At 53.7% G+C, this 17641-nt stretch overlaps 1 non-coding gene across 1 annotated transcript; it reads right to left on the bottom strand.

Annotated features, from left to right (window-relative positions):
• Positions 1-1102: 1102 nt before the first annotated feature.
• Positions 1103-1174, bottom strand: TRNAT-CGU (transfer RNA threonine (anticodon CGU)). Its single transcript has one exon. It is a non-coding gene; the product is annotated as a tRNA-Thr (tRNA).
• Positions 1175-17641: the final 16467 nt, after the last annotated feature.

Below are 17641 nucleotides of genomic sequence, written 5' to 3'. Positions count from 1 at the left end.
ATCTGTCTCAATTTGCATTTACTGACAATTCTACGACAACACTGAATCCCTAGCTCAGCATTCCCTTCAAAAGCCAAGAACATTTTTTCCGTTTATTGGAATCTTAGGGAAAAGATCAATATATTTCCCTGTTCCCAGGGCCGCACATCCTGTCTTCTGATAACCCTAGACATCCCCTCAGAGACTCTGACATTCAGTCCACCTGAAGCTCCCCATGTCCCCATGGTCAACTGTGTGACAGGGGCCTCTGGAAAGGTAATGTGATTTGGGGTCACATTAAGAGAAGCATGGGATGTGGAACGAGGGAGGCCTAAGCTCCATTCATGAAACTATCTCTGGAGTAGTATTTTCATTGCTGAGGATTACAAATTAAAGGAGACAGGCTGAGTGATTCAGAAATTAGAGGCACTCAACATCATGTCATATTAAATTGGGCTGTTTATCCTAGAGATGACTTGGGGAGTGTCATAACTGGCTAGGGGGCCGGAATGAACGGATCACACAGACAGGCACCAGACTCAAACTGTCAGTTCCCAAGAGCTGGGAAAGGACTAAGTGCCCACCAGTTGAGCGATGTGGCTGGCTTCCTCAACAAGAACGCAGACGGTAAGCACAGGTGGATAACTCACCTTTCAAGGAACAAACAGAAACCAGAAAACACCGGTCCAGAAATTCCAAAGTCCTCTCTGGAAAGTTCTCCCACCCTTAAGACACGCAAAGCCAAGCGACGCTAGAGCCCCTTCCCCTGCTGGCGACGTCAATGCCTCGCGTGGGCTCTCCACCTGGGGCCTCGGTGTCCCCACCGGTATCACAGGGGCCCCATAAAGGTCCGGCCGGCGTAGGATGGCAAGGGGAGCGGGGCCCCGTAGAGACGAACGCCGGTGCCACTAGCGCAGCGCTGCGCGACAGGGACGGAGCGCGTCCACACCAGCGGTCCCGCGAGCCCCAGCGAACTGGCTGGGCCTGCGCGGCACAGCCTGGGGGGAGGGGCAGGCTGGAGAACCCCCGGACGGAATCTGAAAAGTAAAAAATGCCACGCAGCTAAGGGACGGCGCACGTGGGGACAACAGACCCCCATCGCCAAGCCCCAACCTCAAGCCCCAGGCACGGACGGGGTTCGAACCCGCGATCTTCGGTTTACGAGACCGACGCCTTACCACTTGGCCACCGCGCCTGACAGCCGAGCGAGCGGTGGAAGCTCTCAGTGGAGGGTAGGCGGCGCAGGCGCAGGAAGCGCATGGCCCCGCCTCCGGCCCCGCCCCCGGCCTCCCGCCCGCCCCTGCAGACCCAGCTCTGTCAGCCGCTCGGTCGGGCCGGGCCTGGCGCCGGAGTCCTGCCTGCGGCGGGACCCGAACTAGCGGCGCTCTGGCCCGGCCCCGCCCTCCTCCCCGGGAAAGCCGGGAGGAGGCCCGCCGGGGATTAGCGAGAGGCTTCGGCGGGACCGGGAGCCCAGACGGAGAAAAACCACGGCCGATGCTTGCTACGACGCGAGCGGAAGCGGATACCGCGGCCGCGAGCGCCCAGCTGTGTGACCTTGGCCGGGTCTTTTCCGTCGGGTCGGCAGGTTGCGTTGGCAGCTACGGGGCTTCGGGCCGAGCATACCGGGAGCCGAAGGGGCAAGAAGGGCAGTGCAGGCGTGGACGGTCCTGGCTTTGGAAAAACATGTAGGGAGCCGGGTGGGGGGATGAGGGCCAGGCTTCTGGGGAGCGGGGAGGTGACTTTCCTTCGCTAACCCCGCAGGAGCGGCAGTCTGGGTAAGGAAAACCTTCCTCGGCTGGTTCATGCTCCGCCCTTGCCCTTCAAACCCTGGCACGGGAGACTCCTGATAAATATCTGTTTAGACAAGATGGCCTTGCCCGGGAGGAACCGACGTGGGCGCACAAGAAGATGCCCCCAGGGATGTTCGTGGCGACAGTGCTAGTGGGAGTGAACCTGGGAGGCGACCTGGATGAAGCTGATAGTCTGTCCATGCCAGGGAACAGGGGGTCGCTATTAAAAAGGAATGATCTAGAGTCAAAGGAAGGATTGTCGGCATAGGTAGTGCGCAAAACCACATGTGATTTTAGAAAGCAGGATATCGGACAATGAAACCATTTATTAAAGGGAAAGACGTACAAAGCAGGTAAAAGTATAAAGTAGTAAAATAAAAGGAGAGGAGGAGACTGGCTGGAGATAGGGGACAAAAGGAACTTTGTTGGTAATGTTTGTGGTCTATTCTCTGAAAGAGGCAAAAAGCTAAAATGGTGGGAATATGAGTGCTTATTATGATCCTTGATACTTTTTTGTAGATCTTGTATTTTGTTTAAAAAGTTTTTTTTTAAAGGCAGTTACGCCCCTCCGTCCGACTTTGGTGTGGCCACAGCGTCTGTTTCAGGAGAGGTGGGTGGGGGTGGGGGGTGGAAGAGCCCTCCTCCTGGGGGCAGGACATGGCCAACTGCAGCCAACTCCAGGCCTCCTGCAGGCCAGCGCCGGGCGAGGGCGGGTGGGGGGCGGGGGGGCGGGGAGACACAAATCAGACCAATGGCACCATTGCTCACCCTTCCACCGCCACTCCAAAGTCATTCTTGCTTATTTATAGAACTTTTTAAAAAGTATACAGCGTGGAGATTTAGGGAAACCCAGGAAAGCGATTTTCGTGTGTGCTAAAACACACACACACACACAAAACCACACACACAGTTTTATCTTGACCGTCTAAAAGTGTGGTGTCTACCCTGTGGACATTATTGTGCAACAAATGGAACTTCTGTTGAAACTATACCCACCCAACAGTAAGTAACTCCCCTTCCCAACCGCTTCCCAGCCCCTGGCAACTACTATTCTACTTTCTGCGTTTCAGAGTTTGACTGCCCAAGGTACCTTATAGGTGGAGTCCTACAGTAAGTAGTTGCCTTCTTGTTACTGGCTTATTTCACTTAGCGTAATGTGCCCGAGGTTCATCCGTGTGGTCGCAGGACACGATCTCCTTTTTTTAAAGCTCAACGATAGTTCCCTGTGTTTTGTAAATCCATTCGTTCCTCGATGAACATTTAGGTGACTTTGACCCCTTTGCTGTTGGGAGTTGTGCTGCGGTGACATGGGTATGCGATTATGAGATCCTGTCTTCAGTGCTTTGGGATCTATAGCCCAGAAGTGGCATTGCCAGATTCTATGGTAATTCCGTTTTTAATTTTTTCAAGGAAATGCCGTACCGTTTTCCATAGTGGCTACACCATGTTACATCCCCACTACCAGTGCACAGGCGTTCAAATTTCTTCACATCTGTGCCAATACATTTTTTTTTATAGTGACCATCCTAATGGGCATCAGGTAGTATCTCATTGTGGTCGGATTGGCATTTTCCTGATTGTGATGTTGAGCATATTTTCCTATGCTCGCCGGCCATTTGTAGCTCTTCTTTGAAGAAATGTCTATTCAAGTCCTTTGCCAATTTTTTATTCTGGTTATTTTTTTTTTTATTGTTGGGTTATAGGAGTTCTTTTTATATCCTAGATGTTAATCTCTTATTCGATTATTGGCTAATATTTTCTCCCTTTCTGTAGGTTGATTTTTCATTCGTCTTGATTGCTTCCTTTACAGTACAGAAGTCTTAAGTTTGATGTCATCAGTTCCATTTGTCTGTTTTTGTTCTTGTTGCCTGGGATTTTGGTCTCATGTGAGAAATCATTGCCAAATCCAACGTCATGAAAGTTTCCCCCTATTTTCTTTTTTTCTAAGAGCTATATCAATTCAGGTCTTATGTTTAGGTCTTCATTCCATGTTGAGCTCATTTTTGTATGGGGTATAAGGTAGGTATCCAACTTCATTTTTTTGCTTTTGGCTCTCCAGCTTTCCCAACACCCATTTGTTGAAGAAGCAGGCAAGTTTTTAAGAGCACGAACAGGAGAATTCAAAGGACCTGTGGTCTCCCCACCGGAGAGAAACACAAGTACCTACATTCTTGTGTGTGAAACACACTGTAATGTATTTATCTTCGGACACAGGTTTTTTTCCCCTCACATTCCAACAAATTAAAAATCAGGACGACAACTGATTAGTTGGAGTCTTATCAGCCTTTTCCCCCTTTAATGGCACCTAAAAGAATAGCTTTTTAAACTTGTGAGTTTGAGGAAATCGAGTATATGAAACACAGGAGGGTCAGATGCATATTTTCAGATATGTATATTTCATGGTGTCCAGATTTTTCTCACTTACCATTGTGGGATGAACATTGCCCATGTCCTTCTAAATGGATCATTTCATCGATTGTAACAGGTACCGCTCTGGTGCGGGATGTTGATAGTGGGGCAAGCTGTGCGTGGGGAGGGGCAATATGGAACTCTCAATTTGGCTACTGACCTAAAACTGCTCTAAGGAGTGTATTTTATAAAAGCACCTGAAAAGAAAATTCTTCGCTCTCCGACCCTCTGCTGTGACTCACAGCCAACCCTAGGCTGCACTGGGTTGCTCCTTGGTGGGGTCACGGTGGGTCTGTCCAGGTGCACTTCTCAGCTGGTAGGCCTGGGAGCCAGGTCTTGTCTCCTTGAGTAAGCAGCCGTAAGTATGTGATCAGACTTCTGTTTTCTAAACGTCTGTGCCATTTTTAGGACCTTTTTGCATTGGCAAAGATGCTATGAAACTTCACCGAAGTGTGAGAGCTGGCTCCAGAACACAGAACCCGGGGGCAGAAATCGGGCCATACCCACTTCCGTATACCACAGTAGTAAGAGGTTCCCATCATCGATTCCTTCAACAAATCCTCACTGAGCACCTACAAGGTGCTAGACTCAGTGCTGGAGCTATAGCAATGAACTAAGCAGCACAGATCCCTGCCCTAATGGAGCATCCATTCTTAAATAAGCAAAACATAGTATATCAGCTGGTGAAAAGCACTAGGGGGAAACATCAAGCGGGGAAGAAGGATAGGAAATTCCAGAGGGGGGAGGAAGGGTTGTCATTTTATTTTTTATTTTTTTTTATTGAAGAACATTTTTTAATGTCTATTCATTTTTGAGAGAGAGAGAGAGGACGAGGGGGAGGGAGGGAGAGAGATGGAATGCAAGAGAGGGAGGGGCAGAGAGAGAGGGAGACACAAAATCCAAAGTAGGCTCAAGGCTCTGAGCTGTCACCCCAGAGCCCAGTGCGGGGCTCGAACTCATGAACCACGAGACTATGACCTGAGCCCAAGTTGGACATCTTAACTGACTGAGCCACCCAGATGCCCCTATTTTTTTTTTTTTTTAAGTTTATTTCGAGAGAGACGGAGACAGGGTGAGTGGGGGAGGGGCAGAGCGAGAGGGAGACCGAGAATCCCAAGCAGGCTCTGCACTGCGGAGATCTCTATGAGGGGCTCAAACTCGCAAAACTGAGTCATGACCTGAGTGGAAACCAAGAGTCCAACGCTTAACTGACGGAGCCACCCAGGCTCCCCTGGTTGTAATTTTAAATAGGCGTGGCAGACTAAATTCAGGCTCACATTCGTTGCTGCTTTCCCATTCGCAGGCAGAGTCTATGCCCTCCTCTTTGGACATGGGCTTGACCAGTGGAATGTGGCAAAAGTGATGTGTAAAATCCCAAGCCTGGGTCCCAAGAGACCTTGCAGCTTCTGCCCGGGAGATATCTCAGAGCCCTGTCCCGAGACCCCCATGTAAGGAAGGCAGTCTGGCTAACGGAGGGTGAGAGGCCAGGAGAGTCTCCCAGCCGAAAGCCGGCACCACCTGCTAGACACATCAGTGTGGCCGTCTCAGACCTTCCAGCCCAGCAGACCCCTCGTGACTGAGCCACACCCAGCAGAGGACCTGCCACCCTAGCCACAAAATGGTGAAAGTAATGAATGGTTCCTGTTACAAGCCACTACATTTTGTGTGTGTGTGGGGGGGGGGGGGGGGTTGTTACACAGCAGTAGTTCGTTGATACGGCAGGTTACATGTAGCACACTCTTTGGTGCTAGGTTTACGGGCTGGTGGTTATCTGCATGGAGGAGTTAAAGCTTCGGTGATGCTGGGGGCGCCTGGGTGGCTCAGTCGGTTGAGTGTCTGACTTTGGTTCAGGTCGTGATCTCACAGTTGATGGGTTTGAGCCCCGCATTGGGCTCGGTGCTGACAGCTTACAGCCTGGAGCCTGCTTCAGATTCTGTGTCTCCCTCTCTCTCTACCCCTTCCCCGCTCCTGCTCGCTCTCTCTCGCTCTCGCTCTCTCAAAAATAAACATTAAAAAACCAAAAACTTCCATGATGTTGAATGAATATGGGAGGGGTCATGCCCAGTGTCCCCTCAGTGGTTATTTAATCTTGTTTCCTCATCTCCAAAATAGCAGGGTTAGTTAGCTGTTAGCCACAGTCCTGCGTTAATTAAATTTTGAACACCTTCTTCATTATTCACTGCTAAAGTTAGCAGGGGGCTGAAACGCTATTTGACCTTTTTTCCTTGGGCACAGTAGCAACCTGACACTTTCCCCTTTGGTCGGGTTTCATGGTCCCTTTGCCAGCCCGAAAGCTCTAAATTAAGGCTGCTGTTAATAGGAAAAAGTCAGCGCAACTTGAAACCTTTTTAGAGAGAAGGCCGCACCTGTAGACATGTAAATTAAGGCTGCTTTTCGTATTTAGGATTAATGCGCTTTGGTCGTCTCTCTCTCTCTTTCCCTTCTTGGTGGTTAGTTCAATTACTTTTCCCGGACTCCTCCACCTGCTGGCGGAGCATTCCCTCTTAACAAGATGTTTCAAGGTGGCTTGGACTTTAAAGGAGCGAGGAGGGCCCCCAGGCGGATCATGAGCTGAATACCATCAGGTCACCCCAGAAGCCCCAAAATGAGGCAGGAGCCTTAGGGAGCACAATCGCTATGCAGCTACAGCCCTTGGGACTCATTCTTTCCTGAACGTGATCCTGCTGTCATAGTCACTCAGGATTCTCCATGGGGCTCCTGCACAGTAAGAGAACTACCTGGGTGAGGTCAGGGGACTGATGGACCCAATTATTCCCCAAGATGCTTGGGAGGGTTCCTTTTGGGAAAGATGGGTTTTTGTGAGGGGAGGCCTGACAGAGAGCAAACTCCTGAACACCCGCTGTTTCATGCGTCTATTGCTATGTAACCAAACGCCTCAAAGCCTAGACCCTTTTTGTGGTTCTGGGGGTTGGCCAATTCTGCCCTATCTGTTGTCGGCAAGGGTGTTGGACTGGCTGGAAGGCTCACCATGACCTCACTCATATGGCTGGCACTGAGCTGGTGCTGTTGGGCTGGGACCTCAGTTTACCTCAGTTTACCACGTGGCTGCTTGGGGTTCCTCAGAGCATGGCAGCTGCCCTCCAAGAGGGTGCGTATCAAGAGGAAGGAAACGGAAGTTTCCTTGCCGCCTCTTAGGGCCAGAGCCGAGAAGTCCCAGGATTATCACTTCTGCTACAAATGACGCACCTTTCCATGTATTGATCAGGGTAGTCACGTGGCCAGCCCAAAGGTGGGGGAGGGGAGGGAAATTCCACCTCTCTCAGTAGGGGAGACGCCTGCACACAGGGAGGGAATAAATCAATGGTGACTATCTTTGGAGACTCCCCCCCCCCCCCATCATTCACTAACTGTGACTTAAAGGGGCTCAGATTTCAGCACCTTTGCTCTCTGCATTTGGGCCTTTCAGGAGCTCCACCATTTAAAACATGGTCTTAGTTTTTGTTTTAAATCTTACAATTTATTTATTTGGAGAGAGAGCATGGTGGGAGAGGGGTAGAGAGGGAGAGAGAATCCCCAGTGGGCTCAGCACCAGCAGCGGGGAGCCTGATGTGGGGATTGAACTCATGAACCGTGAGATCATGACCTGAGCCAAAACCAAGAGGAGGACACTTTACCGACTGAGCCACCCAGGCGCCCCTCCACCATTTTTTTTTTTTTTTTGTTTAAGCCCAGAGGCCACACCAACGTCCTGCCCAAATCAGAACAATATCAGAGCTTGGAGTGAAAGCCAGGGTCCAGCTAGGGGTGGCAGGAGAGTGAGGGGAACTTCCTGCAGCCCCAACCCAACCACTTGGTTTTGTTCCTGGAAGGACTGGTTTGAAGCTGGCTCCGGACTTCCTGGGCCCTAGAGGCCACAACCTCCCCCCCAGGACACTTGTGGCAGTAGTGACCCCTCAGCCCGCCAGCCAAGCTGAGCCGCAGTGAAGCCACCATCCTTCGGTGTCCCACCTCCACACGCTTGTTCCCGCGGTGCCCTTTACAGCCCCTCTGCTCCTGGAGCGCAGGCTCAGGCTCCAGGGCTCCGTACATGTCCTTTCCCCCTTGAAGCCTTGCCAGCCGGAAGTGACTCCTCCCTGCTCTGAACAACCCTCTCCTCCGGGTCCCGCTCTGGGATGACTCTTCCCCTTACCAGCTGCCTGGACGTGAACCCTGGGTGACTTACGGCTAGTTACCTGTGGCGGCCCAGTTTCCTCATCTGTGAGATGGAGATAATGCTGCCCCCCTCCCCTCCATGGTTGTGAGGATTAAATGGCCCGGTGTTGGGGCGCCTGGGTGGCGCAGTCGGTTAGGCGTCCGACTTCAGCCAGGTCACGATCTCGCGGTCCGGGAGTTCGAGCCCCGCGTCAGGCTCTGGGCTGATGGCTCAGAGCCTGGAGCCTGTTTCCAATTCTGTGTCTCCCTCTCTCTCTGCCCCTCCCCCGTTCATGCTCTGTCTCTCTCTGTCCCAAAAAAATAAATAAACGTTGAAAAAAAAAAAAAAAAAAATAAATGGCCCGGTGCACACGAAGCACACAAAACACTGCCTGGCACACAGGAAGCCCTAAGCGCACGCAAGCTAACGGCAACTACCTCGCGTTACCTCCCGAGAACCACGCACTGCATCAGGCACGGAGTAAGGGGAGGGGAATGACGCCAGATCCCGGTCCCCAGGGCTGGAAGATCAGAGGGCCGCCTCCGAGGAGAGCCCGCCTTGTCCCGCGGCGAGCGCCCCCTGCTGGCCACAGGGCTCTGGGCCGCCTGTAGTGTGACGGGTGCTGCACTTGCTGCGGGGGTGGGGGTGGGGGGCGCGCAGAAAGTGACTTTACCCACCTTTGCATGTAGCTGAGACATTTTCTGGAGACCCTCCCAGCAAGGCTGTGAGAAGCCTGGCTGCCTTGCCCAAACCACCACTGACATCTGGCAATTCTAACTCCTCATCTTACTCCGCAAATAGCGAACAACCCGGGTCTTACCTGAGTCCCAGGCTGCCTTCCTCTCTCACTTCCTCTGTCAGGTTGCGGCCTGGTCCCGCCGCCGCTCTCTGAAACTCGGCCCCGAGCAGGCCACTCCTTGGCTTAAGATCCTGCTGCTTGTTCTCTAAAGGCCTCTCCACCTGCTGTTCCCTCCCAACGATCTCTGGGGGGGATTACATAGCAGTGACCCTCACACCTGCGAACATGCTGGAATCACCTGGGGGACTTTGGAAAAACCCTGGCGTCCAGCCCACCCCTTACCTCCTGAATCCACACCGCTGGGCTGGGTCCTTTATCCGTGGGGTTTTAAACTCCCTCGGGCTATTCAAACACGCAGCCAGGATTGAGAACCTCCCATTTGAACATTCTGGAGGCACCCTGTGCCGTGAGGGTGAGGAGCAGATCTGTTTTGCTCAGCGTCAAAGCCCCGCACCTGGCTCTACACCGAGCATTAGGAAGCGATGAAACAATTGCTTAATGGTGAACGAGATCCACCCTGGGCCCACCAGCCTCCGAGTGGACTCACCTGTCTCACCTCCCAACCAGAGTCCCTGAAAGGGCTGTGCTTTCTGCCGGTCTCCCCCGTATGTGGTTCCTGATCCTACAGCCCTTCAGGGTTCCTCTGAAATACGCCTTCCTCAGAGAAGCTGCCCCTGATCCCCAGCTGATCCCAATCCCCTTGTCCCCGGCTCCTGCAGCCCCCTGGACCTTTCCCTGGCTCCCCTGCCCGCAGGAGGACATAAGCCTCTGCTGTCTCTTCCGTGCCAACCTCCAGTGCCCAACACAGAGGGTGGCACATACAATGTGCTCAAGTCAGTTGGTTGGGGGATTTCAGACCCAGATTTTTTTTACCTACTCAGGAGACTTTGACCTGGGCCCGGACCACTCTAAAAGGCTCTAAATGTAAGGGCCTAGTGAGTTTGGGATCGGACAATGAAGCCGTTGCGGGAACCGTGGCCTCCAGGGGGCGTAGGGTTGGTGATGTCTGAAATAGCCAAGCTCTTCATCCGGGACAGGTGAGCAGGGAATTTACGTGCGCAGAGGGCACAGCCTGTCCACACAGCAGTGCTGGCTCTCACCTCTCTCCAGAATAGCAAACTGAGTTGAATTGTGTCCCCCTGAAATGTTGAATTCCTAAGCCCTGGTATTTGTGAACTGGGCGTTATTTGGAAATAGGGTGTTTGCAGATATAAGCAAGTTTAAAATGAGGTCATCCTGGGATAGGGTGGGCCCTAATCCAATGTCCGGTGTCCTTCTAACAGTGAAATCTGGACAGAGATACACAGAGGGAAGATGGCCATGTGTGGACAAAGGCACAAGCGGGCTAACAGCTTCTGGAAAGGCCAGCAGTTCCTTCTGGATAGCTGGGTAGGAAAGGCAGAACCAGTGTCAAATTTCAGACATGCAATTACTAATTTTTTAAGTATTGCACAGAACATATTTAAACCGAAGGATCGCTGACCTGAAATTCGAATTTAATTGGGCATCCTGTATTTTTATGTGCAGATCTGGCAACTCAAGTAGGGCAGTTTGAAAGAGGCACATTAGGAGGATGGAGGGAACAGAGATCCAGGACAATAGATTCCCAGTGTTGGGAGGGGACATCCCCCCCCCAGCCCAGGAAACCAGGTAAATCTACTGAGTGGGGGGCCGCCTACAGGCAGACCCACGCCACAAGGGCCTGTGGGGGGGAGGTGGAGGGACCTGGTCCTGCCTGTCCTGAGGGTCTGGGCCAACAGGGAGAGCAGCCTCCGCTCCAGGGGCTGGGCCTGGGCAACCTGGGAATCCCTTCGACACCTGGAGTGCCACAGTAAGAGGAAGGGGCAGACCAGGAGACGGCAGAAATCTGGGGGTCTGGGCCGCTCAACCTGCAGCCACCTTGATGCTTTACAGCTTTGGCAGCACTGGTGCGGGCACGTCGGTCTGAAACGATGCTTGAGGGGAGGACTTGGGCCTGTGACCCAGAGGAATCGCAGCGGTGGACAGGGAGGAAGATGGCCCTGGGGCCCCATTAGAGTGGCCAGAGCAAGCGGAGACCCCTGGGAGGCCCCGGCTGGGAAAGGGAACACGGCTGCAGCAAAGACCAGGTTGTTGAGCATCACAGCCCCGCGGCTGGAACGGTGGTGTTCCAGGGGCTTCTGGGAGCCACACCTCTCCCGGGGACAGCAGGCCAAAACGAGGGTCTCTGCCCTGCCCCTGGAGGACGGCGCCAGCCCCCCTGGTATGCAGGGTGGGGCCTGCTCTTCCTAAAGGACACTGTCTGTCCCCTGGAGCCCCAGAACCAGACCTCCCATCTTCCACCCTCCCTCCCCCAACCACAGAAACTCACCGTCAAGTCAGGCAAGAAAAGCAAACTGTTTATTTACACCTTGGTCTGTACATTAGAGTTCCTGAAGGAGCCTGCCTCTGACAGCCTGCTCCTTTTTGGCTAGAAGCAGGTAGGACGTGGAGAGCTTGGGGCCCTGGGACGCAGCCTTGGGCCTCACCCCTCTCCCCGCCTTGGGGCCTGGAGGTGGTCTCACCCCAGCTCCAGAGATAAGCCTGCTTCCAGAGGGAGGCTCCTGGGGCGAGACCCAAGGGGAATCCCAGAGTCAAAGCCGTCTAACAAACCCCTGGGCACGAGGCCATACGTGTAGCTTCTTCCATCTGGGCCCCCGGAGGCCCAGCCAAGAAAGCAGGAAGGGCCAGGACGGAGGGAGCCAGCAGGCCGTGAGCGAGTGAGTCCGGTCAGCAGTCGGGGAATTAATGGCACTCGGGTCTGAGCACCTCGGGCAGATGAGGAAGAGCTCGGCAGTTAATGGCAGGCCGGGGCAGCAGCGAGGAGCCTCTTCTGCCCACTTGGGAGTTCCAAAGCTGTTCGAGACACCAGATGGTGGTGGTCTTGAACCCAGCCCAGTGCCAAGCACCGGGAGCCACACACAGCTGGAGCTTCCTCTGGGGGCCAGGGGTGCTGCCGCAGACCCATGACGTCCCTGCGGGGGCCCTGGGCCGAACCCCACAGTTAGAAAGGTGCGCTCTTTCTATAAATACTGACACCAATACGGGAAGACGTTTGTGGGAGAAGGTGCTTTACACAAAGTGACCCTTTTCTGGTGTGCAAGGCTTCTAAACTAGCTGCAGGCTGGACGAGGGACTGCGAGCCCTCCGAGCTTAAGACCATAATGAAAAGAGTTCTGTACAAAGTTACCAAATCTGCACGGCTGAGCGAGCAACCTGGAGGCGCGTGTGGAAGAACGTGCTGGGAGGCCTGGCCTGGGAGCAGACCCCGTGGACGCCAAGTGGGACGCTATGTACACATTTACAGGGCTCGGGAAGGACCAGGGTAAACACGAGGATGTAGAAAAGGGGCAGTGAGGACATGGCAAATCCTGTACAGTGGTGACAGGGAAGAAAAAAGGCACAAGGACAGCGACCCCAAACCATGCAGACAAAACACAGCCTGTGCAGCACAGCAAAGCAGAGGGTCCCGGTAGGAGGTGCGGTCCCCCGGGGCAACAGCACTTAACTCCCGCCATTCTCAGCCACCCTCCTGCGGTGGCTGCGGGGGCAGATGGCGGGTTACAGTCACAAGGAAGGAGGAGGAGCCTACAAGGTCGGAGCACCAAAGTCAGACCGCTTCGCCAGGGTCTATGCTTTCAGAAACCAACCTTTCCAGAAAGCAGCCTATGTTCTCAGGTGGGCGGCACAAGGGCCTTAGAGCTGTGCTGCCACGCAGCTCGGGCTGGCCCGCGGTGCCAGCCTCTCCTGCTCCCTGACCTTTTGCGCACAGATTCAGAGCAGGACGGAGGACCTGAAGGTCCCTAAGGTCAACAGAAGGAACTTGCCTGAAGTCACCAGGGGGTACTTGGCCCTTCTGGCCTGAGGCCCCTCAGCAGATGGGCCTTGGTCTCCACCAGCCTGAAGCGTCGCCCTAGAGGGACTGACCTCCGTCCCCAAGGAGGACCGGCCAGGGAGGATGCCAGCACTGAAGCCCTCAGCCCCAAACCCTCCTCAGCCCTTTCAAAGAGTCGCTGTGGTCGTGCCAGGCGAACAGTCATTTTCTTGGCGTGGCGACCGTTCCCAAACGTCCCCTGCTAAATTTGCTAATGCATTAAACACACGTGCCCACAGCACAAAAAGCGGCCTTAGCTTCGCCCTCAGCCACCAGTCCCCACTGGCCGCTGCAGTTTCTGCCGGCCATTAAGTCCCTCGGTGGAACAAAAGCGCCCGCACTGTGCCCTCCTGGCCACCGGGACCTGGCTGGGTCAGGAATCAGATGATCCAGCAGACCAGCGCCTGGAGCCTCCTGGACGTGGGCCGGGGTGTGCTGGTTTGGGTGCTGAAAGTGGAGACGCTGGGGTGACCCTCATCCACCCAGCCTGAAAACAGGTCAGAGGCAAAACCCACAAAGCCAGTGTCCCCTCCTGCTCAGCTGTGCAAATAGGAGGCTGCCTTCCGGGGGACAGCCCCTCCCCGGCCCTTGACTCTGTTCTACCCCAACTCCAGAATGGGCCCGCGCCTGACCCCACGGGCACCCGACAGAGACTTGCCCGCTCAGGTGTGCTAACCCCCAGGGTGACGAGAACAGCTGGGCACACCAGTTCCTGAAGGCACCTGGCCTCCCATCCTGGGGCGAGGGATCTCCTGGCTTCTCACCATCCACCAAAGCCACTGACACCCTAATGTTAACGGCAGCACCTGGATTAACAAACCTGACGACCAACTCTACCCGTTTCCTCTACCCTTGGCTAGCAACCCTCTAGGGCAGGGGTCTCAACCTGGGGCTACCCACCGGTGTCACCTGGGGAGCTCTTTCAACATTTGCGTGCCCGGGGCCACACCTACACCAATTACACTGGAATCTGGGGGCAGAGATGGGAGGAGGGGCAGGGTTCAGCTCAGGCGGAAGTTTTTCTATCTCCCTAGGTGATTTCAATGCACAACCCAAGTTGAAAACCACTGTTTCAGGTCCAAGTGCTTTCGGAGATTCTTGAGCTCTGTGTTTGTAACAGGTCAGAAACAAAGTCAAGGTAAAGGAATTTCCCTCTGGCCATTCTTAGAGAATCTACAAATTAAAAAGTGTGTGTGTGTGTGTGTGTCTCTCTCTCTCTCTCTCTCTCTCCAGGTGCCTGGGTGGCTCAGTCGGTTGAAGGTCAGACTCTTGATTTCAGCTCAGGTCACGAGCCATGCGATCGAGCCCCGAGTCGGGCTGTATGCTGAGTGTAGAGCCTGCTTAAGATTCTCTCGTTCTCTCCCTCTGCCCCTCTCCCCTGCTCTAATAAAAAACATAATAATTTGTGTAACTTGGCCAATTCAAAGTTAAAAAAATTTTTTTTCTACTAGAACTTTATTTCTTATACTTCCCCACAGAATAAGGCCTAGCTAAGCCAGAGAGTACCTCCTTTTCCATTAGATACTGTATATAACCCTCACTTGCTGATTCGGCAAATTTTGTCTGGTTTCCAACTGAATGTAAGGATAGCCAACTGCCGAGTAAAACGCGAATCTGTTGCAGAAACCCCTCTCCACGCCCCCGCAACCCCTCCAAACTTTGGACAAGTTACTACTAATCCCTACTTGGTAAGGTGGCCGGGTTCAGCGAAAACAAAAAACAAAACCCACATAGGGGCACCCAGTTAAATTACAATCAGCTGGGGAGTTGTTCAAATATTCCGATGCCTCGGCGGCCACGCTCCACACCAACGAGGTGAGAACCCCTGTGGATTCCACCCAGTTATCAGAATTTTAAAACTCTCTCCATTTTAAGTATGTTCCAGGCATTGCAGGGAACATACTTCTCCTACGAGTTCTGTTTTGTTTGCCTGAAATGCACACTGGGCTGGGCACCGTGCATGCTACCTAGCAGCCCCCCGTAGGGAGAGAGAGAAGAATGTAACGCTCTACCAGACCACACACAAAGTAGGGGGAAACACTGGAAGGGGGCAGGGTCTGCCCCGCCGGTGCCTCGCAGGGCCCATGGGGCTGGGACCCTTGGGACATGTGCCCCCCTCAGGCGAGCTTTCAAGCAGGGAAGAGCAGTTAAAGACGCTACATGATCGTTGAGAGCCAATTAGACGGTCTGGGTTTTATGAGACGTACTCCTGGCTGAAGATGGTTGGATTTAACTCGAGACCTGGGTTACGTGGAGTTTAGTCTCATTTTAAAGTCCGCCCTTTTTCCAGAGACCCCAGGCACAGCACCAGGTCCCTTGGGGCCTTTCAGACGCGGCGTCCTCAGGGAGGCCGCTCCCATGGCGCCCCCTTCAGGGAGGAGGTGGCAGAATGTTGCTGGCAGACCGCTTTTTCCGCCCCTTTACACCAAGGCAGAAATTCCTTCCCGCCTAGTGACCGTGTGACTGTGTAACCCAGGCCTCTGGGCCCTTCTTTGGAATTCCAGATCAAAGCAGCTAAAGAGCATATAAAGTTTTACATATAAAATGCTCATCCCTGGGGCGAGTCTCCCACAGCCCAGGACCTTGGTCTGGCTGGCCTCTGTAGGACTCCTCCTGGTGTCAAATCCAGACCAAAGCCAAGTCCTGATACGTCTTCTTTCCTTTCCCTTAATTAGGGGCCATTAGCAAATTCTCAAGAGACTCACTCCTCATGCCTTCTTTCCACTGCTGCTGCTTCTCAGACCCCTGGAGGAGCCCAAGGAGACCAGCACCCTCGGGGGTCGAGAGACTCCCTGCCCTAGTCTTCCTGCGGTGGGTGACCCCCAAAGGCCTGGATCAGACCAACGCAGCCCCGTTATCTGCAGCATGAAACAAACCCCACACGTATGCTTCAAAAGAAATCACAAAATCCAACAGAAGCAAAAGTTGACTGGAATGGAATGAAGATGGGTGGTGGCCACAGCCCTGCCTTCGTGAACAGGGAACATACATACCCAAGTCCCCGATCCCCTCTTCACCCTCTCCTGCCCCCGCTTCTCTGCATACACCCCTTCTTGCCCCTCCCCAACGTGCCTCAACTTTCCTTCTTACACTAGAATTGCTGAAGAAAACAAACTGCAGGGGAAAAAAACCCAAGAGCATACATGTTTATGTGTGTGTGGATTAACGAAACGAATCACAAGCCATATAAAACTGAGACAAACTGGAAAACGCAAAGTACCAGCTGCCTACAACAAAAGATCACGTTAAAAATCCAGAGAGGGGCGCCTGGGTGGCGCAGTCGGTTGAGCGTCCGACTTCAGCCAGGTCACGATCTCGCGGTCCGGGAGTTCGAGCCCCGCGTCGGGCTCTGGGCCGATGGCTCGGAGCCTGGAGCCTGTTTCCGATTCTGTGTCTCCCTCTCTCTCTGCCCCTCCCCCGTTCATGCTCTGTCTCTCTCTGTCCCCAAAATAAATAAAAACGTTGGGGAAAAAAAATTAAAAAAAAAAAAAATCCAGAGAGAGAGAGAAAAAAAAATCCAGAGAGAGAATTTCCACCATGTGTCACAAGGACGGAGGCCGAAGGTTTCCCTGCCATCTCCCCACCCGTGTCTCTCACCAGCACACCTCTCCTGGCTGAGAACTGAATAGGAGAGTTTCCAAAGGGCGGGACGCGGGGGCCTCGCTACCCAGCTGAGTCAAGCCCAGAGCTCAGAATCCCCAACTCCAAACCTGAGGCCTGCCATCACCGGGTTGTGTGGAGAACAGGAGCAGGTAAGCAAGGCCCACTCCCCGCCTGCGGACTGTCCATCCATGCTTCTCGGGAAATGCAGCCCACGGGGAGGGAACAGACTGGAATGGGACCACGCTCCTCCCTGGAACTAAGGTCTTTGTCACCCAATGCCAACACGTGCCTTAGACACCCCTGGCCCCCACTCCCCACCCCCTTTTATTCCCTTCATTTTACACTCAAGTTAAATACCGCTCATTTTTCATGGTCTTAACAATAAAACAGAAAGAGGGGCGCCTGGGTGGCTCAGTCAGTTGAGCGTCCAACTCTTGATTTCAGCTCAGGTCACGATCCCTGGGTTGTGGGATTGAGCCTGGCCTCGGGCTCCATGCTGAGTGTGGAGCCTGCTTAAGATTCATTCTCTCTCTCTCTCTCTCTCTCTCCGCCCCCACCCCACCCTCCACCCTGCGCCTCTCCCCGACTCGCACTCTCTCTCTCTAATAAAAAGCAAAAAACAACCAAGCCAGAAAGGAAGAGGCAGGAGGCAGGCAGGGATGGGGAAGTGTACAGGAAACCCCCAAAATACCAAGAGCTTCTCAAACGAAGGCTGCCCCATGCCAGCTCTCCTGCAAGCCTGAGTCCTCGGGACACCCCATGCACAGGCATCACAGGGGCTGCTGGCCAGGGAGGGGCTCTGGGAGGGTCCCTTCCTCCTCTCTGAGCCTGAGCACCTAGGCTTGAAAGGTGGCCAAAGAGGCTGGGGAGGATGTGGCCGTTAGGCATTCGAACCCCTGGGAAAGACCATAATTTTGCTCCCACTCCCAGAGGGAACAGAGGTGGGGTGAAAAGAGCCTGTCTCACTAGAGCATCTTTAAATCCTTATCCCCAGAGGTAGAATCATTTTCATCCAG

Source organism: Prionailurus viverrinus, chromosome E1 (assembly GCF_022837055.1).
Source record: "Prionailurus viverrinus isolate Anna chromosome E1, UM_Priviv_1.0, whole genome shotgun sequence".
NCBI classification, from domain to species: Eukaryota; Metazoa; Chordata; class Mammalia; order Carnivora; family Felidae; genus Prionailurus; species Prionailurus viverrinus.
Note: the sequence above shows the minus strand (reverse complement) of the source record. Positions and strands in the feature narration are given on the sequence as shown.